The sequence below is a fragment of the Canis lupus genome, chromosome 26 (genome assembly GCF_048164855.1).
Source record: "Canis lupus baileyi chromosome 26, mCanLup2.hap1, whole genome shotgun sequence".
NCBI classification, from domain to species: domain Eukaryota; kingdom Metazoa; phylum Chordata; class Mammalia; order Carnivora; family Canidae; genus Canis; species Canis lupus.
In genome coordinates, this window is record NC_132863.1 from 21,295,123 (window position 1) to 21,321,041 (window position 25,919).

Below are 25,919 nucleotides of genomic sequence, written 5' to 3' on the forward strand. Positions count from 1 at the left end.
GCCTGGCCCTGGAGGCATATCCTGTGGCTTAGATGTCAGTGCTACTCAGATTGGCTATGGGGCAAAATACCTTGCCCCTCTGGGCCTCACTTGCCCAGACTGGAGATTAATAGAAACATACCTCAAACGTCTCTTGCAAGGGATGAGTTCATATAGGAAAAGATCTTGCTGATTGCTATTGTTTTCAACCCATCCTGCAGCCCCAGGGCCTTCAACAGTAGAGAGTAGGTTGTCCGTAAATATGTACCCAGTTAAAAAAGATGCCAGGGTAAGAAATCAGCAGAGCCTAGATTTGAAGGGTCTCTCTGAGGCTGTGCTTTAAAGTACCCCACTTCTAATCACCTCTCCACAGCACCCCACCTTTCAACCATAGCTGCACAGGAATCAGAGCTGCGGTTCTTCTGAGCAGGCATCATCATCACCTGGAGGGGTTGTTAGTGGATCCCGGGGCTCCACCCTCTGATTAACTGATTCAGCGGGTCTTAGGTAAGGCCTGAGAACTTGCATTTCTAACAAGGTCCCGGGCACTGCTGCTGCTGCTGCTGCGGTCTGATCCAGGGACCACCAGATACAGTGACAGGAATGTTTCAGAGCTCAGTCCCAGCATTCCCACTGGTGGGTCTGTCTAGCCCTCTGTGTACTGTTCTCCCTGCCCAGGGGAGAACAGAGGGGGCAATGGTGTGGCTCAGAGATTGTAGCCAGTGCCCCGGAGCTGAGGGGCTGTGAGAGATCACCGAGCCAGGGCCTGGAGGAGCCATGCTGTAATTAGTGCTTTCCAGGGGAAGTCAGCATCTAAGTGTCTTGGCAGGCAAGCAGGCAGGCAGCTCGCCTGAGCTCCTTAGGGGTGGGACCAGGCTGTCAGGCCCTAAACACTGTTCTCAGGCTCTGGGGCTCTGGCTCCGCCAGGAGCTGAGCCCAGCTGTGTGGAGCCAAGCCTCCCCCAACACCTCTGGGTGGGGGTGCTCTGCAGGGTGGTGATGCAAGGGCTGGCGTCAGGACAGAGAGCTGATTGCTTTGGCGCCTACCGGGAAACCTGAGTTCAAGTGCGGACTCTGCCCGGTGGTGATATAATACAGCTACAGTGTAGATGCGCCTTCTGAGCCCCAGGCTTGAAGGACTCCAGCAGATTCTCTCATGCCCCTCACTCCAACTCACATGACCACAATTCTTATCCCCATTTCACAGATGAGAAAGCTGAGGCATAGGGAGGTTCAGGGTAAGCTTGTGAGCTGCAGCATTAGACTCTGAATCCAGGAATTCTCATCCTCCAGCCCCTGCTCCCAACTTCTGCATATTCTGACTTCCGCTTTGCTGGGAGCCCGGGGCCCCATGGTGCTGTGCTGCTGTCTTGGGGTCTCCCTTGGCACTGGAGGGCTGGCTTCCTGATTCCCATACCCCTCTGTGGCACCCAGCCTGGGCCTGTTGGCTGGCTGGAGGCACACGAGCAACTGACCTGTGAATGAAATAATGAATGGACAGATGAGTCTAACTCTTCCCAGTGGTGATGGGACAGTATAGCTCAGAGGCTGGGATGTGCGTTCAACTCCAGGCTCTGGACGGCGCTAGCTGTGTGATCTTGGGTGCTTCCCAGCCTCAGTGTCCTTATCTGATAACAGGTTGAGGGCAGGCTTAATAGATAAAAAGGGCAAGGGTGTGTATGTGTGTGAGAGAGAGAATGCGACTGTGCTGGGGAGGAACAGCTGCCAAGAACCCTGTTTGGTGCCTGCTTCTGCCTTGACTTCTCCATCTCAGCTCTGTTCCTGTGTTCCTGTGCTTGCTCAGGTGTCCTCACTTTTTCTTCCTCCCTACTCACTGTCCTGCCCGACGATCCTCTGGATCTACCTTTCAAAGAGACTCCGAATCTGACCACTTCTTACTGCCTGTGTCACCCTCTGGCCCCACCATCTCCAGCTCTCACCTGGGTTAGAGCAGTTACCACCTCACTGGGTTCCTGCTTGCTCTCCAGCCTCCCCATCCTATCCTGCCTTGGGTCTAAACCTCCCAGTAGCCTTTCCTGTTGCCTCTTGCAGTAAAACCTAGGACTCAGTGTGGCCCACAAAGCCCTGCCTGACCTCACCGACTACCCCTTCTCTTGCCCTGGCTCACTCTACTCCAGCGATAGTCATCTCCTCTGCATTCCTTGAACATGCCGAGCAATTGCCCACCTCATGGCCTTTGTACTTGCTCCCTGGACCCAGGGCCCCCTCTCCCCAGCTAGCTACCTGGCTTGCTCCATCTCTTCCTTTGGGTCTCTACCTAAATGTCCCCTCCTCAGAGAAGCCCATCCCAACCACTCTGTCTAAAAATGTCCCATCATTTCTTACCCCACTTTTTCTTGATTGCATATAAATATTATATACTTCTTGGTGGCTCTGACTTTCCCCCTTTCAAATTTGAGCTCCATGCAGGGTCCTTATGTCTGTTCTCCTGTGCCTGGAGCTTTGCTTACACAGAGCAGGGCCTCAGTAAATAACATAGACGGAGTAAAAGAGGGGGATCAGTGGCCAGCAGCTCTGTCCAAGAGGCACCAGTTGTTCGACTGGGGGGCATGGGCTCCTCTGCCCTGACAGCCCTGCTTGGGCTGGGATTCCTCGAAGAACAGATGTCCTCATTGAAGTTGGGTTTCCTTCCCAGGCAGGCAGGCCAGGAGTCCAGTTGGCTTCATTCCTGTTCCCGAGAGGAAGTTTCTGTCCCTGGGCAGGAACTGGCCTGGCTCTCAGGGAAAACCAAAGTAACATACACCACTTTCTCCGCTCAGCTTCTGTGGCCTTGGGGACAGCAGGTGGCCACACCAGCCTCCACACTGCTGCTGCCTCCGGAGCAAGGAGGAAGGCGGGATGGGAGGTCCCCTCCAGAGCCCATTAAGTCATGGGAGCCTGGCAGCTGCTTGCCCTGTAGCTCCTCGGCTCCCATCTTGCCTGGCCAGAGTTGACTCCTCTCATGCCTCTTCATTTGTGCAGTTGAGCAAACTGAAGTTCCACGAGGGGCAGAGACCACTTGAGTGACATGGCATTGGCGGCAAACAAGGTGATGAACCAGACCCTTTGGTACCAAATCCCTTATGTGCCCTCCTTATCCACAACCCACTCTCCTCCCTCTCCTACTCCCAAGTGCCTGGAGCACTGGGTGGTCTCGTGCCTGAAATACACCACTGGAGTTTCCTCTCTCTGTGAGTGTCATGCCCTGTCCAGCCAAGAAAGTAGTAATTGACCCCCTGGAGCAGAGGAGACTGAGGCAAAGAGAGGGAAACAGGCCAAATTAGGCCATATTAGCCTGAGTCTGCGCCTCCGGGCTTTTCTCTCCCCAGCTTCCAGCAAATAATTGGGTGTAGTCAGTAGGTACTGCTGGGATTTGGGCAGAAGGGCGGCCCATAGTTAAGACTCTCTGACTTCTGGTCAAAGTCTCAAATGGAAGAAATTACTGGAGAGAATCAGGAGCAGCTGGGGTAGAGGAAGAACATGGTGGAGCAGCCGGGGCTTCCAGACTGGACGGGACCTGTGTGCGTGGGGACCTGGGGACATGGCCTTGGGGTAAGCATCAAGGGGTGGCTACAGGAAGCCAGCCCTGAGTTGCAAGGCCTCTGACCTCACTATAGACCCCAGGGCCACGCAGTGCTGCTGAGCCTGTGGGGCCCCTTGAGTGGGACAATGGTTTGGCCATCTTTGGGTCACAGATATGTACTGAGCACCTGCTGCGGCCCTGGGCCAGGGGGATGCTGGGGGACTCGGGGGGGACATTCCCTTTGGAGGGAGGGTGTGTAGATGAATGCATGGCTGATATGCACCGTTCTTGCTCAGGGAATGGGGTTTTGCTCAGGGAATGCAGTTTCCAGAAGGAAGTGAGAGGGAGAACCACATTCCAATATTAGCAAAAGGAGTAGCCTTTTGGCTTAATTTAGAGCAAGATGCGAGCTGAGGAGCTATAGGGCAAGCAGTGTAGACAGATTCCTGGGAGCCACCTCAGATTTTTGGGGACTCTCTAAGCCTCTGGAACTGAGCCAACTCCGCAGAGGAGGGAACCCCCAGAATGATCAAGGCTGGGCTTGCTTGCCTTCATCCCAGTGGGATGGGATCACAGACCAGATGAATTGAATGTAATCCAGACTTTAACCTTGTTAAATGTAGATTCTAACTCAGCCGGGTCAGGCTGGGGCCTGAGACTCTGCCCTGTAGAACCAACTCCAAGATGAGGCTCAAGCTTGCTGGTCTTTGAGTAGCAAAGTATGTGTCTCGCCCACCGTACTGGGTGGCCTGAGAATCCTATCTGCTGCTTAGTTGCAGGCCCAAATCCTTCGGGGTGTCATTTGAGGCTCTTGACAAATTTTATAGCCTCTTCCTCCCAGCCTGAGGGCCTCAAACTTGCCACCATTTGTACAAGAACCAAATGGATCTTTCCCCGACCCCATGCAAACCCCACCCCTTCACTGCTTGATGCCAAAGCTTCAGCGGGAAGCAGTGGGCTTCAGAGCCAGTCAGCTTGGGTCTGGATTCCAGCCTTGCCAGCTACAGGTGGCGTGACTTTGGGTAAGAGACTTTGCTTCTCTGTGCTTCAGTTTCTCATCTGTAAAGAGGGAAAAAAAAAAAAAAAACATGATAGCCTCTTTACAGGGCTATTCTGAAGATTCAAAGAAATAATATATATCAAAAGTCTGGCACACAGGAGGCACTCAATAAATGTTCTATCACTTTCCCACCAGTTCTACCTGTCGTTTCAGGTAGTGATCTGTGTGTTTTCATCTCATTATTTCAAGTTTTTCTATTTTTGTGTCTGTGTGTCTGTATGTTCTATGAAGTATATAACGTGTCATCCAAAGAGGTATAAACATTTATAAATAAACATACATTGAGGATGTATGTTTAAAATGTTTTTACTGAAAAATAAAATAAAATAAGATAAAATAAAATGTTTTTTCTGATAGGGAATATGATAAAAATGTTGAAGATCACTGTTTTGAAACCCAGTAGAATTGATAGAAACAGAGAATATTAGAGCTGGATGGATTTTGAAGGCCTTCTTCAGTCCTGCCCCCCCAACCCAGCACTCTTTCTCCCATCTGATGCACAAACCTCTCTGTTACACTAGATTGCCTCTAGCAACGGGGAACTCATTACCTTTCTGGGCAATCCATTTTGTTCAGCTCTAGGAATGATTTCCTGAACTCAATGCCTGCGTGTGTTTCAGCTGTTTCTGAGCTGTGCTCCACTGTGTCACAGCTCCGGGATCTCTCTCCCAAGGGCCAAAAGCCAGGCTGTGTGCACAGTAGGCCTGCAGCTATGTCCCATGAATGAGTGGGAATGGCAGAGGGATGGGGGGGCATTGGAAGGATGACTCTCTTGTCAATTCTCCTTTGGCGGGTTCACTAACAACTTAGTGCTGTATGTATAATATGTATCTAAGTAATGTGTATCTTTGGGTTTGTCTAAAAGTGTTTGTGCATATATGTGCATACTATTGTGTTTCTCTGTGTGGCTCTGTCTCTATAGATGAGTGTGTGTTGCACAGCAAGTATCCATGTGTGCTACGCATGTCTTTCTCTTGGTCTTAATATATGTATGTGTTGGGGGGGGTGTCACTGTAGAGTTGTGTGTCTGCCTCTATTTGTTTGTCTTGTTTGCATGTGTGTGAGTGCCATGCTGTCTGCAGATGCCCATGTGTGATGTGCAAGCTCCTCTGTGTCTTTGTGTGTCTGTGTGCCTGGGGCCTGTGTGTGTGTGTGTGTGTGTGTGTGTGTGTGTGTGTCTGCATGAGTGTGTCTCCTCTCCCCTACTTAGCCTTATTGGGGAGCCAGGAGTGACTCCCCTGCAGCCTGGTCGCCCTCTGACTGGCAGGCAGCAAGAGCTCCACACCCCCCCTCTCCTGCTCCGCGGCTGTGCTAATCACTGGGTTATATGCAGATGGCAAATGTGTGGCTGCCAGCCTTGGAGGAGGGAATGTGGAGGGGGGTGTGCAGATGAGCAGACACCAAGGAGGGAGAAGACAATTTCAAGGCAGAAAGGGGAAAACAAGCCTGCTTGCCTTTGGAGTTAAGGGTGTAGGGTTCTCTCCAGAGGCATGAATTTTATTAAGAGAATGTGATGTCTATGATATTTTCCTTCTGATCAAGTTAGAGTCTTAGAATCACAGGATTCTAGAATTCTAGAATTGTAGATCTAGAGGATTCTAGAATCTCAGCCTCATGCAACTCTAGACTCTTAGAATGGTGTTCCAGGACTCTAATCCTCCTGGGATCTTAGGATGTTCAAACACAAATCTTCTCTTTCTCCCTGTTCTCTTGCTTTTCTTTGAATAGAATCATGGCCAAGGAATGACCTTGAAAGTTCATCCTGTCTACCCCCCTGACTCTGGGCCGGGCAGTGGAGAGAGTCTGGCCCACTCAGCTGGGACATTCTTGGGGATGTTGTACTGGAATCTTCCCTTGGCAAGGACTTGTCTCCCGAATGGTCTGGGCTCTCATATTACCCCTCCACCTTCTGCGAGCACTGCCGCCTTCCTCTCAAAGACAAAGGCGCCTATGTTCCCAGGGTATGTTTTCAGCCATTCAGGAGCTGGCCTAACAGCCTGCAGGTATGAGGAAAGCCAGGGCAGGGCGCGGCTCCTCTGAGTAACTCTGCTGTGGAGGCTCAGTAACTCAGCTTGGGGTGGAGTGGGTGGCTAATCAGGCGGAGATACTCCCCAGGATGCCCAATAGGGTCTCTCCTTCCCCTTATGGCTTCTCAGGATGGCAGCTTAAAAGGCTAGTCCTATGGCAGGGATCCTGGGAGCCATGGACTGTCTCTGAGGGAGGCCACTCCACTGTACTTTGACCTCCTCCAGGACTCACCCAAACTTCTGAGCATGGCAGCTTTTCAGGCCCGGACTGCTTGCTAGCCAGCCCATCTCTCCCTCCACACGTGTCCAGCCACACTGAACTCCTTACTCACCTTGAATCTATTTAACTTCTTCATGCCTCCAAATCTGTGTGGGCTTGTTCCTTTCTACCTCTTCATCATGATGTAAAACTTTTATCCATCCGTGGAATGCAAGGTCTCACTCAACTTTAAGTGCCATGAAAGAGTTTGACTTATTTCATACTTTATTTTCGAGAATCTACAACAGTGTTTGACACGCCATAGGCACTCAATCAATGTTTGTTGAATGACTAACCGATTGAATGTATCTTTCAGTTTTTCCCCTCTGAAACCTCTATTCCCTATCCCTTTATAGGTGTCTCCCGGGGCCCACACCTCCCCTAGGATTACCTGTGGCCCAGAACTTCTGCCTTAGGTCATGAATCTTTGCTTTCTTTGTCTGTCTTCTCTACCAGACCAGGAACCCCTTGAAGTTAGACCAGTGCCCGATCAATCTTTCTACATATAGCGTCCAGTTCAGAGCCTGACACCCAGCAGTGCCCAGTCAATGCAGAGCAGTTGCCAGCAGCCCAGCTTGGTAACTTGAAATCCCCCATTGGTCCCAACTGTGAGCACTGGTCCAAGCTGTTGGCAACATCTGCTCCAAAGTCTCATTCGCAATTATATGTTCCCAGGCTCTTGCCACTTAATATTTAATAACCAGGCGGCTGGCCTTCTCTGGCAGCCACTTAAGCCCCTGATTGCCTCTTGTCTGAACTTGGCCCTGAGTGAGGCGGGGACCACACTGGGGTTAACTATGAGGCCTGTATCCTGAGACTGGGGCCAGCATTGGGCCAGAGCCTTGGGGACAGGAGGAAGGAATGCAGGTCGGTGTGAGGCTCCCGGATGACCTTCCCAGGGAGGCAGCCTGTGCATTTGCTCCAGCTGGCCCCACCTCTCCTCCCCACCACAGAAGGAAGGCTGTGCCAGCTCCATGCCCCCCCACTCCGACCCGTAAGCCAGGGAGCAGGATAGAGGAAAAATGTCAATGGGACCTTCCCTGACTCACATCCGAACTGGGTGAGGAGGAAGAAAGGGGCATTCCGCCTGGGCTGAATCCCAGCAGGAAAGGTGGGTCTATCCTCTGTGGCTTGGCCCCCAGGAGCCAGGGCCAGCCCATCGGGTTGGGGGTGGGGAGGCCCTGGCGCCTCTGCGCGGGGCGGGAGTTGGCAGCTCTGCCGGCCTCTCCTGGTGCAGGGCTGGGGAGTCCTTCCAAGTGGGCTGTGCAAGGAGGTGAGGCAGGGCTACAGTGATCTGTCCCTCCGGATGCCCGAGCCGCTGCCCTGTACTGGGACATGCTGCAGGCTGCACAGGCCGCCTCTGCTGGACTGCTAGGGAAAGGGTGCGGAGGAGTCACGGGAAGGTTGAGAAAAGGCAAGGGTAAGTGCAAAGGCTCTGAGGTGGGACTCCTGGCACTGCTGAAGCCTCAGGGTCAGGAAACTGTCTTCAGGACAAGTTCATCAGTGGATTCTGGAGGAAGATGCCATTGGAATTCAAGCCTGGGAAATCGTAGACTTTTCAGATCCCAGAGGGGATTTTACAGCATCGGGAGACTTGGTTTCTGGGTCTTGCTCTGCCCCTGACAAGCTCAGTGACCGTGGGTGGGTCCCTGCCCAAGGCTCATGCTGTCCTTGCACACACTGGACGCTTCCAGTGTGGAGAGTCCTCCGTTCTTCCCTCAGAGGTCATCTGGCCCAAACCAGGGAACTGAGACCCGAAATGCCACCCTGCATAATATGCAGGGCTGGTCCTGGAAGAAGGTTGGGCAAGACACTCTGCTCTTTAATGGGCTGTATTTATTGAGCACGTCTATGTGCAAGGTGCCTTGCTAAATCAACCCTTGACTGGTGAAGACTCTCATGTAGTGCCCTGTCACCCTCATCCTCTCTCTTCCTCTCATCCCCTCACCCACTCACAGGGTCTGTTGACAGCACCTTTAAACCCCAGTTCTAGTCCATTTGCCTCTTTCTACCCTGGCCTATACTCCCGAACCCAAACAGCACCTGTCCTCCCCCAGACGTTGTGCCAGCCCTCTCCAGGGTCTCCCGCTCCCACCATGGCCCCTGCAATCCTTCCCCAACCAGCAGCCAGGAGGCCTTTGAATGATCTAAATTGGGTCATGTCCCTGCCCTGCTTTTGAACCTCCAGGGCTGCTGTGGTGCTTAGAATCAAACCTCAATCCTGTAGCTGACACTGCCCTCTATACGAGTCCCTCCATCTTCTCAGGTTGTATCATTTTTGCTGCTCACTTGGCCAGATTCAACCCAAGGCCTCCGTGCTTGCTGTTCCCTCTTCCAGAGACCCTCCTGGAACTGCTGCCACCGTGATATCAGGGACACGCTTCTTGATTTTGCTCCCCAGCTTGGTCTCCTACCGCCTGAGGTTGGAGGCTGAGGGTCTAGGATGAAGCCCAGCTTTGCTCAAGCCCCTCCACCCAGACACCACCCCTGGCAGCTCCTGGAAGCCCTCCCCCCACACTGGTTGCTGGGCAGTGATCTTAGCCCCCCTGCCCCTGCTGTGGGTTTCCAGCACTTTTCCTCTCTGCTGCAGACATTTCTATACAAATTAATGGAATAACAAGGTATTTCTCCATTATCTGATGCAAATACCTTTTTGTTGCTCCTGCCATCTCTCTGTGATCTGGCCCATGGGCCTCCTGCTGCAGGCTCCAGCCAAGGCCAGGACAGGGCACTCCCCCTGCCCCCACCATAGTCCCTGAAATGCTAGGGCCCAGGAAGTCACCAGTCCTCTTCCAGCCACCGTGTGCAGATCTTTTTGCATGTTCAGTCTTCACACGGTTGCATACAATTCTGGCACCCGTTGTGCAGACTTGGAGATGGAAGTCTGTGTATGCTCAAATGAGGGGGTCCAGTGAGGTCTGGACATGCACTCCAGGGCCTGACCCCCTCCACCACCCCTCCTTCAGGGCTTTATCCTCATGACCCCTTTAGACCATTTCTCTATCAATTACATATTAGCATCTCCATTTACAGGTGGAGATGAGGGTGGTGACTGGCTCACAGCCATATTGGTGGGGAGTGGGACTACGTGCCCTGACCAGGGTGCCCAGGAGGGTGGATGTTTGAATATGAGGGTGTAGTGGAATAGAGGGACTCCCAAAGCTTGCCCCCTTGGAAACTTCCATCCTGTGACCCCACATCACCAAGCATATCTGGCTTAGTTCCCATTTAGTGCCTCAAGCATGTCCAGGGCAACTGGAAGGTATCCTGGGGTCACTGGCAAACTCTGGGGTCACCCAGAGAGATAAGATACCTCTCTACCAAATGACTGTGTGTTTCTGAGAAGACAGCAGCACAAACAGCAGCCCCCCCATCCCTGGCTGAGGATATGGGGAGGGAAGAAAAAGGTGTGAGGCTCTATAGAGGTTGTGATGCTCTGCAGGGGAGAGGTCTGCTCAAGGTAGGACTCCCAGGGTGGGCAAAGGTTGAGAGGTTAGGAGTTGAGGGGTGTCCCAAAAGAGCCTCCCCCTCCTGCTTCTCCTCTTAGTGGGTCACCTAAGCCACCTCAGACTGAAGGTTTGCCCCTACAATGACTGCCAAGTATCTCTGACTCTTCCTGGACGTCCCTCTTGGATGCCCCATTAGCCCTAGGAAAGAACTTGCCAGCTACCCACCCACCCACCCTTAGGCCATGGTTCTTCCATCTGGCCTCCACAAGCATGGGTCAGACTTTCTGCAAGTCAGGACAGTTCTCTACCTCTCAGTGGCGGTCCCAGGACTCCAAGGGCTTTCCAAGCCGCCAAGTGCTCCTCCAGCCCCATGGAGCTGTCACATGACATTTCTCTGACTCTGCCTCCAGGTGATTGTGCAAGAGCACTATCTTGCCACATTTGCCCGGTAAACTCTTACTCATCTGTCAGGGCCCAGCTCTCAAGGACCTCCTTTAGGAGGCTTTCCAAAACAAGCTCCCCATCCCAGGTTAAGGGTTCCAGCCTATGCAGCTCCCTCCCTTAGTGAGTGTCTCCATGAAGCTTACAGCCTGCACATGCTTCTTCCTTTCCCACTAGACAGTGGGATCCAGGAGAGTTGGGCTGGTAGCTGTGGGAAGGCAGAGACAGACCCTGATCACAGCATAGCACTAGGAAGGCAGGCTCTGGAGCCTCCATTTGAGGGGTCTTGAGTTCAACTCCTACCTCTATCAGGAAGGACAGAGCTGCACAGCCTTGTACAGCGAAACTTAAGCTCCCTGTCCTCCACTTTCTCATCTGTAAAATGGACAAAATATTCCTTCTTCTCTGCGGCTGTTTTGAGTATGGAATAAGCGTGAGGGTGCTTAGAAGAGGGCCTAGCACATAGTAAATGCTCAATAAATACTAGTTCTCATTGTCACCTCCAGATCCCATACAAGTGGCACTTTGAAAGGTCTATTCACCTAACAAATAAAAAACTCGTTCTGTCTAGGTCAGAATCGTCTTTAAGCCACTGTTTCTCAAACTCAGATGAGCATCAGAATCAGTTAGGGTGGTGTGAAAAAGACAGATTAGTCAGCCCCAGCAGGTCCTAGGTGGACCTGGGAACAAGCTTTTTAGCAAGAACCTTGTATCCCATTTTTTAAGATTTATTTATTTAATAGAGTGAGTGTGTGTGCAAGAGGGGGGAGGGGCAGAAGGAGAGGGAGACAAGGAGGCTCCCCGCTGATCAGGGAGTCCAATGCGGGGCTCCATCCCAGGACCCTGAGATCATGACCTGAGCTGAAAGGAAGGTGCTTAACCAACCGAGCCCCTCGGGCGCCCCTCCCTGTATCCCATTCTGATGCAGGTGGTCCAAGACCAGTCTCAGACCCACTGCTCTGGCAGGGATGGAAGTGTGTGTGTGTGTGTGTGTGTGTGTGTGTGTGTGTGATAAAAGAGGGCTTTGCCAGGGAAGTATGACTCCAGTGACCAGCTTCTCCTACTGCCATCCACTACCCCAGCCGGGAAGGTTTGGGGATAGAGCAGAGCAGTCAAGGCCCTGCCTCTGGAGACAGGAGGCCCGGGGTTCCAATCCTGACTCCCCTCTTCCAGGCAGGCGGCTTTTCCTCCGTGTCCGTTCCCCTCCCTGAGACGTGGAGCTTCCAGAGGCTTCCACCTCCCTGCCGGGAGGGTTGGATGAGTCTTCTTTCAGAGACACCCCTGAGAGCAAGACACAGTGAGCACTCAGCAGGCAAGGGTGGCTGCTACCTTCGCCCTGCAGCCGTTTGTCTTCTGAGGCCGGCTCTCCCTGAGCGTTTTATTTTCTGGTGATGGATTCCAGCTCATGTTCGGGGCCTGCACCGGCATACAAATGCCAAGAGCAGAGGCGGCCCCAGGATCTGTCCTCGCCTGCTCTCTGCCAAGCACCAGGCTGTGAGTTTCCAGCAGGCCCGGAAGTCCCAGGGCCTCTTCTGAGGCCGGGACCACCATGCCCCATGGTGGCCGGAAGCAGCCTGACTGCCGGTCCCTTTGAGAGTGGTGTCCCTTTGAGAGAGTGACGGCTGGGAGGTCTTCGGGGACTCGGGAGCTGCTGGGACAATCGGTCGCTGTTTGGGGGAGTGAGGTTGGCAAGGCCTCGCCCCTCGGCACTGAGCCCCTGCCAGCCCCTGCCGAGCCCTGCCAAGCCTGGGCCTGGTTTCCCACTGCCGGGCGCCTCCAGGGCTCTTGAGGAGGGGGCACAGGGGGACTCACTGCCTTAGCTCTGGTACAAGAGGCCCAAGCAGGTTTGCAGAGCAGCAGACATGCTCTGCCGGGGCCTTGTCATCCGCCAGGCTGAGGGCGGATTGCTTAGAGCCAGCCCCACGCAGGCACCTCACTGGGCCGCACAGGCCTCAGGGATGTGGAAGGTCCATACACTTGGGTGGTCCTTGTCACGTGCCTTGGTTGGAGAAACAACTGTGGACAAAACAGGCTCTGGCCATTGTGCAGCCTAGAGAAAAATAAGGGAAAAAAAGAAGGAGCACAAGGGGACAGAAATTCATGGTGTGGGGCTTTTTCTTTTAATTGAAGTCTAGCTGATACATGAAGTTACATGAGTTTCAGGCGTACAACATAGCAATTCGACAAGTCTCTATGTTCCCGTGTGCTCACCGCGAGCGTAGCTGCTGTCTGTGTCTGGCCTGGGTTGTATCCTACTTTGTACCCACTAGTCAATGGGCTTTTCTGGGCCTTAGCTTGATTATCTGTGTACTGGGGCTAATTCCCCATACGTTAGAGACTGGCAAGAGGTGGGTGGGGTCAGGATATGATGGTGATAAGAAAACCTCAGCCCCCCACCCCCTCCAGGCGGCTAAAGCTGTGGCCTTACACCTCAGAGCAGCCATCCCTGAGATGTGTTCAGGAGGAAGCATCCCTATGCAGGGATGCTAGTCTGTGGGCCTGGTGGGCTTCAACAGACTTCCCCAGGGGGTTCTGGTGCAGGGAGCTGCAGGACCACCCCAGGGGCGAGGTTGCTGTTAAACCTTGTGCAAATGAGAGACCTCAGTGGCCCCCCTCTGGTCCCCTCCCAGGGCTCTGTCTGCTTTTCCTCTGTGGCATCCATCACGCTCATAATTACTTGTGTAGCATCTGTCTGCTTCTCTGGGCTGGTTCTCATTCTCCACTGGCCATGTTCATGGCTGGGTCCCCAGCACCGAGCAGCCTGCCTGGGGCGTAATAACTGTTTGTTGGGAAAACAAACAAACAGACGCCTGGCTGGCTGAATGAATGCATGGAAGCTCTTTGGAGCAGCAGGACTCAGTGTTCCCCCCAGGACTGGGTTCTAACACAGGCTCTGCAGCCATATCCTTTTTGTGTGATCTTGGGCAAGTCACAGTGTCCTCTGAAGAATTTGGTTCGTGAGGAAGGGTGGGTTCAGAGGATCTTGGAGGATTCTGGACAGACATATGGGAACAATTCCAGGGAGAGGGAGCATGACAGCACACAGCTTATTCAGCGGGCAGCCAGATGTCCGGGGGCAGGAACCAGTGGTCCTCCTGCCCTGTGCCACGTGTGGGAATGTGCTGCGTGCGCTGGTGTGATGTATATCTTGGTGTGTATGAGTGTGCAAGGAAGCGAAGGCCCAGAGAGAGGTAAAGCCCTCGCTCACTCTGATGCCCCTAGGGTTGGGGGGCAAGCAGCTCCCATCCTTTCTCAGGTTGGAACCAGGTTGAGGGGGCTATGCTGTGCAGCAGGAGGACAAGGCAGGCCTCTTTGGGGAGCGGTAGGAGCTGTGAAGACCAGGCTGATGAGCCCCCACATGGGCCTGGAGGCACCAGGAGCCCAGGGAGCCCAAGGAGCCCAGGGAAGCTTTGAGGGAGAAAATGCACCATCAGATAAGTTCCTTGGCTGCTGATGCTGCTGAGGTAGCCGCAGGGCACTGGGCATTGCCGATGGAGTCATCACCCAGACCTCAGGCTCACTCCTTCCTTCTGGAGGAATCACAACGGAGCGTTTCTTAAATTGGGGCTGGGGTGGGAGGGAGTGCTGTTTGTGCAGCTTAGGTCAGTGGCTGTGTGTGTGTGTGTGTGTGTGTGTGTGTGTGTGTGTGTGTTCCTTCGGGGGTGACTCTGAGTGGACCCCCGTGCCTCTACAAGAGGGAATTCTATCATGGAAATCGTTTGGTGGCCCCCGGGTGGCACAGGGTCGCACAGCAAGCTGGCACTAGAATATTTTGAGCTTGCAGTAATGAAAGCAAACGGCAATTTGGCGTGTCTTCAGGCTTGAAAGCCGCAGCCCTGCGTTCAGTCACTGGCGGCCGTGATTACCCACCGCTAATGGGGGCTGCAATCCCGGGCCAGGGGGGAGGGAGAGAGGGCTCAGAGAGGTTAAGTGACTTGCCCAGCGTCACAGGGCGCCCAGCTGGTAATGAGAGGGCAAGGTCCTAGGCGCAGAGTTTGGCCTCTGCCCCTCCCCCAAGGCCAGGCCGCTCCCCAGAATGGATCATCTCTTCGAGCGTTCCTAAGCGCTGGTTTCCATAGCAGCAGGGCCATTCCTGCACAATGGATCCCCCATCTTCCCTGGGCTTTGCTGCTGTGGGGGCTGCAGGGGCGGGAGAGGCTCGGGGTGGGGGTGGGGGGACAGCTGGTGTGAGGCAGAGAGGATTCCAGAGAGGATTCCGATGGTCACGGGGCTCCCGGCTCTTACAGAAGGGCCACTCTTATTTTTTCAGTTCTTCCCTTTCGGCTCCCCGGTTGGGTTCACTTCTAGGCAAAGGGTGTGGAGAGAAGAGAGAGAAATATGAAAACACCAGAGACAGAGAATGGGAAAGATAGACACAAAAGAAATCACACAGAAGGCAAGACAGAGGAAAATGGAGAAGCATGTGCCGCTTGGCAGACAAATCATTTCATCTTTACCACCTTGAGAAGTGGGTTCTGTGTACTCCCATTTTACAGATGATGAAACTGAGGGCAAATGTAGGGCTTCTCAGAGTGTAGCCCGAGAGCCAGCCTGTCTCACCCGGGCAGTGGTGGGGAGGGTGCTGGGCAAAACACAGGTTCTCTGACTTTGCCCTGGACCCATGCCATCAGATTCTCTGGAGTGGGGCCAGGAATCTGCACTTAGGAATTCCCGAGGAGAATTTTCTAGAGTAAAGTTTGAGAGTGTCCACTGCTGGGATGGCTGCACTTCACTCTGCCTAAGCTTAGGCAGCAGGGAAATACAGAGCCAGGATTTAGGACCCAGGAGGACGCAAGAAAGAAAGGAAAGGGACAAAGAGAAGCTTTTCAAAGCAAGACAGATATGCCTCTGAAGAAGAGGCAGAGAGGGAAATAGGTAGAAAGAGACTGGGGGGGAAAGTCCATAGAACTTTAGGGAAGGCGCCATCTGCTAGGATTGGAGCGAGTTCTGTTGACCATAGACCATCTTCCCTCTGAACACAGTCCCTCACTCAAGTCTTAGGATGAGATAGGTCCTGTTGCTCTCATTTTCTGGATAATGAAACACAAAGAGCGGAGCCAGGCTTGAGCCCCCGGGGCCCCGGCTTTGGAAAAGGTGCTGGCTCTCATAAGCAGGCCAGCCGCCTCTTACACAGAAATCTTATGGAGAGAGGGTCAGGTAGGTGGAGAGCCAACAGAGCTCACCCCTATCCCCAGAGAGGACCCCAACAACAGCCCCAGTGAGGCCAGGAGTCCCAGAGGCCTGGGCCACTGGCTGGTGGCCTATCTGCTTTCCCTCCCTGATTAGGCAAACAGAGAGGAGGCTCGGACCTGGACCCAGATCTTGGCCCTACCACTTGCTACCCATGTGGCCCTGGGCAAGCTTCTTTGCCTTTCTGTGCCTCAGTTCCTTTACTCACAAATTGGGGATACTAATGAGATGCAGCTCAAAGGGTTGTCGTGAGGCCCCATCTGACATAGACATGAGCAGTGCCTAGAGCAGAACCTGTGCTAGAGAGTGTTCCGTAACAGAGAGCCGTCAGGAAGTACTGGGAAGCACAGGGGTCACATAGAAGGTCCTCACAGACGGTGTGTTTCTTGGGGCTCTCTGGCCGGAACTGGGGCAAGGGATGGGGAGAGGCTCCTAGGAAGCCCTGCTCTTCTCTGAGTGCAGGTCAAACGTACCAAACACAGAATCACTGGTGGGGCAGAAACCATCACCCCACTCATCCCAACACCTGCTGCTACAGGCCCCCCAGGCCCAGCGAGCCTCAGTGGGTCTTACTGGGGAGCTCTCAGCCCCTGACTCATGAGAGCTCACATCCCAATCTGCTCTGCCCAGAGACTTCAGTGGCTCTGATGGGCACCACTGTGTCCACTGGGCCTCTTTGCCAGGTATCCTCTGGGCACCTTAGTGAAGCACCCAGGTGAGGCATGGGAGCCCTAAGGATTCCCCCTTCACCGTCCTGGGAGGAATGAGTAGTTCCATTTTACAGATGAGGAGACAGAGGCTCAGAGCAGTAGAGTGACTCACCCCAGGCTGCAAGGTAAATGGTACAGCTGGGACCCACCTGTAGCTGTGCTCTAGTTACCTCCAATGAGCATTTATCGGCTCCTGCTATATACTGAGCTTTGGTGATACACGTGAGTAGGTCCTTACCTGCATCTCTCACAGGCTGGGACCAAGCAGAGGAGGAAGGAAGTCCTTCCCATGTGATGTGATGGGAGCTGCGGCAGCAGCTGACATTTCCCGAATATGCCAGGTGCACTCCCCAGGATGGTTCACATAGAGACTCGTTACCCCTCTCCACAGGTGGTGACATCACTTGGGTGGTGATGAACAGCCACCCTTGGTCCAGCACCTGTTTTGAAATGTGGGCAGTCTTGGGTTGAGTGGAAAGTGGAGTGGGGGCGGTTGGGAATGAGCCTTGTGATCCCTGGGCCTTTCTTCATGCGAGAATTTCCTGCCTTCACTCTTCTGAAAATGCAGACCAGCTAAAAGCTCCGGTGTCCCTTAACCACCACGATTGCACTGGCTGCATTTTCCATGATTGGATCTTTGGGACTCCATTTACCATATGAGGGTGAGTCTGTTAGCATTACTCCATCTCTGGATGAAGAACACCATGGCGCAGGGGTTCCAAGTAGGGAGGATTTGAACCTGGTACGTGGATGATGAGACCTTTTCCCCCACTCCTGCTTCCTGGTTCTCCAGGAAGGGAGGGAGGAGGGCAGGTTAGCAGGTGGGACATGGGCTAGAGTGGAAAGGAAGCAGGAGTCAAGCCTGAGAAGAGGGGAGAAGAGGGTGGAGGAGGGGACCGGGGTGTGGAGGGCTAGTCCAGGGCTTGCTGGGCGGCCGACTAGGCTGCAGGGCAGAGTGAGCGGGGAGCATCCACCAAGGCAGGTGGCGGTCTGTGAGCCCCACAAGTATTCTCCTGCAGGGTGGTGACGGCTGCTGCCTCTTGTCGACCAGATGATGCTCTGCTAGGAAAATGCAAGACAGGTCATGCCTTCCTCTGCCCAGAAACCCCTATGGCTCCCTGTTGCATGCAGAGAAAAGTCGAAGTCCTTGCAGTAGCCTGGAGGCCTTGCCCTGTTGGCCCCTGCCTCTGCCCTGACCTTGCCTTCATCCAGTCTCCCCTTGCCCAGGTGCTTCTGGAACGTGTCTATCTGCAAAGCTCTTCCCTGAGATATCGTGTGGTCCTCTCACTTTGCCAAACTCTTTTTTTAGGGAGGTCTTCCCTGACTACTCTTCTTCCCACCCCACTCCCCTTCCCCTTTCTTGGTTTAATTATTACTTCCCTTATCCTCATCCAGTATATCATGTATTTTAATTATTTCTTTAGTGTGTGGCAGCCCTGTGATAACATCAGCTCTCTCAGAACCAGGATGTTGTCTACTTTGTTCACTGCCATGTCCCCAGAGCCTAAAATGATGCCTGGCACATAGTAGGTGCTCAATAAAGCAATTGTGGCATGAATATAAATAGCAGCAAGAATTATATTTCATCATTGTCAACCCTCTGCAAGTTACCTCCTCTGAGGCTCAGAGAAAACAAGGGACCCAAGGTCACACAGCAGGTAAGGGGGTGTGGTGGGTACCCAGCTCCACCGTAGGAAGGAAAGATTTATTGCCTGGCTGCTGGGGTGTAGTAAGTAGAGTCTCAGAGATCCAAAGACCTTCAAAGGCAACATAATGCAATCACAGGGCTAGGGAACATCAAAGCTTTTAAGTGGTCTGCACTGTCACAAGAGTAAAGACGTGAAATTCACACTGCCCACCATCCCCAGAGAGACCCAGGGGCCACAGTGGTGCCATGCACCTGACTCACATTAACTCTGTCATTCTTCCCAACAACGTGCAGGATGGTTACTATTATTATCATCCCACTTTATAGATGGGAAAACTGAGGCTCAGATAAGCTAAGTAGTCCAAAGTCTCAGAGCTAGTACGTAGCCAGAGCCAGGATCTAAACCCAGGCATTCTGGCTGCGAAGCTCAGGCTATGCTGAGACCTTTCCCCCACTCCTGCTTCCTGGTTCTCCACTTGTTATGCTGCTTGGGCACGCCAGCCCAGCCCCAGCTGCCCAGTTGTGCACTTTGGACATTATCTGGGGAGTCTTGGGCCAAATCCCTGGAACCTGTCTTGGGCAAGTAGACTCAGTGCAAGGAGTTAACATTTCGAGACGAGATCATAAACTGCTAAGGGAAAGCTTTTCCCCAGAAGCATATCAGGCATCCCACATCCACCTCCATAGGGAGACAAAGGTGAGAAGTCTGCTCCAAGGCTGCTCATGTAGCAAAAGCCTTCGGAGTGATGTTTCCTGATGTGTCTCCTCACCCCGACTGCAGTCCCAACCCCCCCATCCCATTGGTGCCCCGGGAATGGGGTTCCTTGAGAGAAGCGTTGGTTTCCCCCACTGCCTGCTTTGTTCCAGTTCTGCCTCCTGCGTGGACTCTGGGACCAACCAGGAACCAGAAAACGGACTCTGGAGGGGATGGCATAGGACAGCCCTGGCTAACATCTGCCCTCCCTCTGGGCACCTTCCCCAGCCCACAGGTATCGTTGTTAGCTCCTTTTACTCTGTATTTCCTGAGGAATTGCTGTGTGCCATGTGGCCTCACAGTCAGAACCCCACTGAAGCCTCAAACAATTCTGTGTATGTAGTCATTTTGCAAAGCAGCTAATCAATATTTATTGAGTACTTACTGTATGCCTGGCACTTAACTAGACCCTGGGATACAGCATAGAAGAAGAAGACAGACTAAGAACCTGGCTTTTGGGGAACTTAGGGTCCAGGCAGGTAAGACAGATAGATGGGGAAGGAGGCCATTGAGGCCAGAGTAGAATAAAAAGAAATGCAGAGGGGCTGTGCAAGCACAGAATCAATAAATCAATAAAAAATTAATAAATATCTTTGGTGGAATGAAAGCTCTGATACTCCGCAGGGTCATAGCTCTCAGGTATGACCTCCAAAGTACCATCCTATTTAGTGATCAGGGCGGGATGGTTGCTGTAACAAACAAGCCCAAACTCTCAGTGGTCAATTCAATAGTGTGTTTCTCACTCATGCTAAAACCCTGTGTGGGTCAACTCATCACAGTCATTGGGACACCTCTCCTACTACCCAGTGGCTCTGACATACTTTTAGGTGTTGGAGCTCCTTTCTGGATCTTTTGCCTCCCCCAGTGGAGGAGAAGAAAAGGTAGGACTAGGGCCATGTAGGAGATTTCATGGGCATGCTTGGAAGGGGCTCATGGCCATCTCACCTGGTCTGTTTGGGGACCCAGGTAGTGACCTAGCAGTGATGGAAGTACAGGGTCACGACCCAGGAACTTGCCTGATCTTCTCAGGGTGTATAGAAAGGGGGGCATGGATTCGGGTGGCCACCAGCTTCTGCCCAGTAGATGTCTGTTCCACTATGTTGGTCAGAATTCCGTCAGTTTCAATAGATAAGAAGCCAACTTGTACTTACTTAAGAAAGAAAGGGAATGTACTGGTTCTAAGGTAGGAAGGCAGTTTCAGGAATAGCTGGACAGAGGGATTCGACAGTCATCTTTTCTTTTCTTTTTTAAGATTTTATTTATTTATTCATAAGACAGAGAGAGAGAGAGAGAGAGAGAGAGGCAGAGACACAGGCAGAGGGAGAAGCAGGCTTCCTGCAAGGAGCCCAATATGGGACTCGATCCTGGATCCTGGGATCAGGCCCTAAGCCGAAGGCAGACTCTTAACTGCTGAGCCACCCAGGTGTCCTGACAGTCATCTTTTTGCTTTATCCTATAAGCCCACTCTCCACATGTAATAGGGAAGAGGGCCACTAACAAGCAGACTAAGACTCGTGTACCCCAAGATCAGCAATCTGGCCAGAGAAAGGGCTCCTTTCTCCTACATATCATATATCCATGTATATGTCCCTACATCAATAACAGAAAAATCACTTTGATCCTCCATGATGCCCATGACCACCCTTGTCTGAATGCTGTTAAAGGAAGCTCCAAGAAGTCCACATGATGTGGCCAAAGGATCATTTTTCCAACAACAGATTCAGACGGATATCATCAAGTCCACCACGGGGGCCTATGAGACCTTCCCATGAGCACTGATTGAGCATGTCACACAATCCTAGGTGTCAAACTAGATAGGGAACCTGAGAAAAAACAGTGGCTAATATCTTTATGAATAGCCAGTTTCTAGGATCCAGGTGCAGCCCTTGTGGTTCGATGATGTCTATGCAACTTTCCTTTCTCTCCCACTCAAGTTCAGAAACAGAGGGGCCGAGGAGCCTAGAGATGAAGTACAAATGTCAGCATATAGAAAGCCATCTAGAGAACGAGGCTTGGACATGCAGGCCCGTGGGACTGCTCGCATGGATCCACAGCACTGTTCTGCTCTGTCTCTCTGGTCACAGGTCGAGGGACACACACAGACCGTGTCCTTAGACCCCTGGGGCAGAGGCCATCTTCACAGGCAGACTGACAGGGAGCTCAACTCTTCCTTCCAACTCACAGTCAGGCAGTCAGTCCAGGACCGGAGATCCGATGACTCCCCTCCAGCCCTGGCGCACCGTGCACCCCGCTGGGGATGCAGAGGCCAGGTTCTGGGACCCCGGCAAGCACCAGTGAGCCGCCCCTAGTTGGGGGAGCTCCTGCGCCCCGAGAAAGCAGATAAAGTGTACAAAGGGTAGGGAAGCCAGAGAAAGAAACATGTTTGTTTTCTTTTCTTTTTGGAAAATGGGTATTTAAATAATACAATCCACGGTGAAATTTTTAAAAGAAAAAAACAGAAAAGAATTGTAAAAATGCAAGCCACCTTCAATTCTTCCATCTAGTGTTAAGTATCGTTACATGTTGGTGTATATCCCTCGGGCCTTTGTGAGAGTGTGTGTTTAAACAAAATTAGAATCAAGCTTTATGCATAATTTCCTATCTTGCTTTCTTTAACGTTCTATATAAAGCACTTCAGCATGTCCACGAGGCTGTATGCAGCACGAGGGCAGGGGCAGGAACAGTGTGTGTGTGTGTGTGTGTGTGTGTGTGTGTGTGTGTGATGACTGCTGTATCCCTGGGGGCCTGACATGTGTGCTGTGCTCAAAAATATTGCCCCAAATAACAATAACAGGTCATCTTTACTAGGTGACTTCCAAGCATCACGAAGCAGCACCTAATGACATCCTCACAACGAGCCTGTGCAGTAGGCACTTCTATAAACCGCATCTCATTACAGAGGGGGAACTGAGGCCGGGAAAGGTGAAGTCACTCGCCCAAGGTCACACATCCATGCTACCTCTCTATGTGAATACTTCCCTGCATGTGCATATTCTCAAATGACGCATTTTCTTGCCACATTCCACATGGGATGGACTAGGGGATAGCTCTGCATCCCTGAGACCAGAGTCCCTCCATTCGGAAGGAAGGTCTGGCCCCTCCCGTGTGGGCCCCGAGGGCTGCTCTGGGGGCTCCTGCCCTGTATCTGATCAGTGTCCATCCAGCCAGCCCTAACCCGCCTGGATCCAGAGGGCGTCGGGTCCATCCCTACTTGGGGCATGTTGCCCTGTAGCGGCTGCCTCAGCTAGGGCGTCTGCCCATCCCCGCAGATGTCGGGGGTCCTTATGCCCACTTATTGTCTTGTAGAACTTCACTCGGGCATGAGATGAGACTGATGCCTTGTCCCTATCTCTTTGGTCCTTTTTTCCCCTTTTGGGGTGTTCTGGTCCTGAGTCCAGCTGCCAGCACAGGAGTCTGTGTGGGGACTTCCTCTGGCCACCGGAGCTGCTCTGCTCCTAAGCCTGCAGGTCAGCCGTGCCAGGGACCTGCTGCTTCCCGGGAACAGCCTCAGCCAATTAGTATAGACACTGGCATTTAAGTCCTCCGGGTACTTTGCCATCAGGGGCCACAACCCTAGACGCTGACTCTAGAGCAGCCCAGCAGAGCTCAGCTCCAGTGGCTTCTCACTAAACACCTAATGGCTTCCTCTCTTTTCTTTTCACTTCCCCACCTGCAATCAATGCTTCTGGGGATGGCCTCTCACATACATTTGAGCCCTTGGCTTGGGGTCTGCTTCTTAGGGAGCCCAAATTGAGACTCCTTTCTGCCCTGCAGCCACCAAACCCTTTAGACCACTCCCTGCTGCATAGCCCACAGTCTGTCTCCCCTCCATCCCCTCTGATCCATTCTCCACACTTGACCCCAGATCATCTCTTAAAATATGTTTTGTCCACCCTCCATACTTTGCTGGTTTGCCCTTGCCTCCAAGCAGAAGTCCTCAGCATAGTGATCTAGGCTCTATGTGCTTATACCCACCCCCTGACCTCTCTAGCATTCCACTGAGGCAGAGCCTACGTCCTGTGTGTGGGCCCCACCAACCGGTCTCCCATGTCTCTGCCTTTGCACTTCCATTCCACCTGCCTGGCATGCCCTTTCCTATGTTTGGTACTCAGAAAACTTCTGCTCATCAGCAAGACCCATCTCAGAAGTCACCTCCTCTCTGAAGCCTTCCCAGACCACCCTAGATATTGAAACCTCTTCCTTCTTTTGTGCCCTATTTGTGTACATGATCCGCCCCTTTTATCCAAGACTTGTCTTCTCTTATTGCAATGATCTATTGTTTTTTTTTAATGTTTTATTATTATTTTTAAGTGAGCTCAGTGCTGGAAGCCCAGTGTGGGGCTTGAATTCATGACCCTGAGCTGATATCAAGGGGCAGACACTCGACCTGCCTAAGCCACCCAGGCGCCCCTGCAATGATCTCTTTATATGTCTGTCTCCCCCACAGGACTTTGGACTTCTGGAATGTGGGCTTAGTCTTCTTTGGCTCTTTCACCCAGTGCCCGGCACTGACCCTGGGACAAATTAGGTTTGCAGTGAATACAGGTGTTCCTTGCTAGCCAGACTCTTAGTAAACTCTCCTGTCTACTCAAAACTTAGGAACTAAATATATTAGGAAACATGGCCTCCCTCAAGATTCTGAACCCAATGTCTAACATTCCCTTACCCAAACTCAGGAGTGGTGTGGATTTGGGTGACAAGAGGCACTTGCATACGAATGAATGAATTGCTTGATGAATAAGGGAGTTCAAGGCTGAGAACATTCATCCACTCTGGGCACAGACCTGCGTGAAGTTGGTAGAGAGGAGGGAAGGAGGGAACATGGAGATGCCAAGCCAGAGCCAAGAAAGTTGTTTTGCTTTGGAATATATTATTTTTGCAGGTTGCTATAGTTACCGCTGTGAAATTAAAAATTAAAACCTTGTGAAAGAGAGAGGGTTGACTGAGATGAGGCAGTTCCTTGACAGGCTGAGTTATTTATCTTTTCCCCATGTAACATCTGGTTATGTGCTTGCAAATTTATTTTTAATTCAGGGCTCTAAAAAGGATTTCGCGGTGGTGCAAGGTGCCCGGATGATCAGCTCGGAAGGGGAAGGTGAAAGGGGTGGTATCCCAGGGCGACTGGTGACCTCCAGCTTGTCCCCTGGAACCTTGCTCCGGCTTCTGACACAACCTCTAGGAACCAGGGGCTTGCTCGAAGGCGTTCTGGATCCCCTACCCGTCAAAAGGCAACTGTAACCATGGTTCCCAGATGCTGAGCCAGGATGGGGGCTGCTCACTGTGGGTTCCTGTGGTTCTCTGAGCATGAGGACAAGCACGGCTGGAAGAGGGGGGATGCTTTGTGTTTCTCTGTCTCCAGATTGTCCCTGAACCCATGTGGCCCTCTGTCTTCTGGGATCTTCCTGACCCCTTAATGTGACATCTAGAAAGGCAATGAGTGGTTCTGTGAAGACAGCACCAGCTGGAGTTAGGAGGTGTGCCCTCGCTGGCTCTGTGACCTTGGGAAACCCCCTTCCCTCTCTGTTCCTTGTTCTCCCAACTCATCAGAGCTGGAGTTGGCTTCTGAGATAACCTCTCAAGCCCTTATTCTAGGAGTCTGAGTGAGTCCAGGGAGTCACCAGGCTTTATCTGTGCCTGTTTTTGTGTTTTTGCCTGATCACGTGTGGTGGCCAGCTGGGAGCCGAGGACAGGCTACCTGGTGGGGCTCAGATGTCACCTCCGCAGCGAGATGTTCCCTCAACAGCCAGTTTGGAATGGTCCTTTCTCCCTACCTTCTCCTAGCATCCACACCTGAGGGCACAGTACACTCTTGCCTGTCCTCCGTCTTCCCTTTGAGATGGAAACTCCACAAGGCAGGACTTGTACGTATCTCATTCACAAAAGGACCGGCACTCTGTAGGACTTCATGGATTTTGTCCAGCGAATGAATGAATGGCTGGGTGAACAAGGGCATGAGTTGAAGGAAACAGTCACTGGGAGGTCCCTGCTAAACTCCAGATGAGACTAGGACAAGTTAGGAGACTTTGGGACAGAGGGAAAATGAATGAGACAAAAAGCTTGCAGGGTAGGAATTATGACTGTCAAAGGCAACTTTGGAGGAAGATATAAATTCCCTCAAAAGATCTGGCACATGTGTGTACAGCAAACGGGGGAATCTTCTCTGCTGTGGTAACAATGATCACACAAGGTGGGTGATGGAAAAGAATTGTATATATAAAGCCTCAATTCTCTTATAATAACACAAGTCATAACAACCAGGAGTGAAGTCCTTACTAATATGGGCCACGGTGCTGTACTCCAACCTTTACAAAAGCCCCACTGTGAGAGCAAGGCTTGGTTTGTTATTTTCACTGCTGTATCCCAAGTGCCTGGAGCACGGTAGGAACCCAATACACATTCATGGGATGAATCAATCTCCATTTCATACTCAAGGGACCTGAACAGAAAGGGTAAATGACTTGTCCAAGGACACACAGCTAGCCAATAACAAAACCAAGATATAAGCCAGGTCTGTTTCGCTCTGTCCATGTTGAGAAATGAGATCTTATCTGGTGGCTTCTTCAAACCACTGAACCACTGCCTCCCCGCAGTTCCCCTGGAGAAATGACTACCTCCCGCCCCTACCCATCACCTACCCTCACAACTTCCTCTGCTTAGCTCGAAGTCTGAAAGACCTTGAGCTGGATGGGATGGAAATCAGGCCAAGAGGTTTGAGCCCTCAAAACTGCAAACTCTGCCCAGGCCGTGGTGTCTTTGAAGCATCCTGGCTCGTTGTCGTACTCTGCTATGCCTGATGGGGCTGGTGTGGGAGGACCAGGGAACATTTTGTGGGCAGACAGATTCCAAACTTCTTGACAGGTCTGGACTCATTACCCAGGCT

General features: G+C 52.3%; 2 long non-coding RNA genes across 4 annotated transcripts in view; one reads left to right on the forward strand and one right to left on the reverse strand.

Moving 5' to 3' along the window:
- LOC140618208 (uncharacterized) overlaps positions 1–25,919 on the forward strand; it is a 93,380-nt gene that overhangs the window by 6,668 nt on the left and 60,793 nt on the right. For 2 of the 3 annotated variants that reach the window (XR_012018388.1, XR_012018383.1), the window contains exon 1: positions 8,121–8,267. The exons of the other annotated variant lie outside the window; for it this stretch is intronic. This is a non-coding gene — a long non-coding RNA (uncharacterized lncRNA). Of the gene's footprint in view, positions 1–8,120; positions 8,268–25,919 lie in introns of those variants that run through there. 3 annotated transcript variants of the gene reach the window in all.
- The window catches only part of LOC140618210 (uncharacterized), a 77,264-nt gene continuing 55,432 nt past the window's right edge, over positions 4,088–25,919 (reverse strand). The window contains exon 2 of the long non-coding RNA XR_012018389.1: positions 4,088–4,560. This is a non-coding gene — a long non-coding RNA (uncharacterized lncRNA). The remainder of the gene's footprint in view (positions 4,561–25,919) is intronic.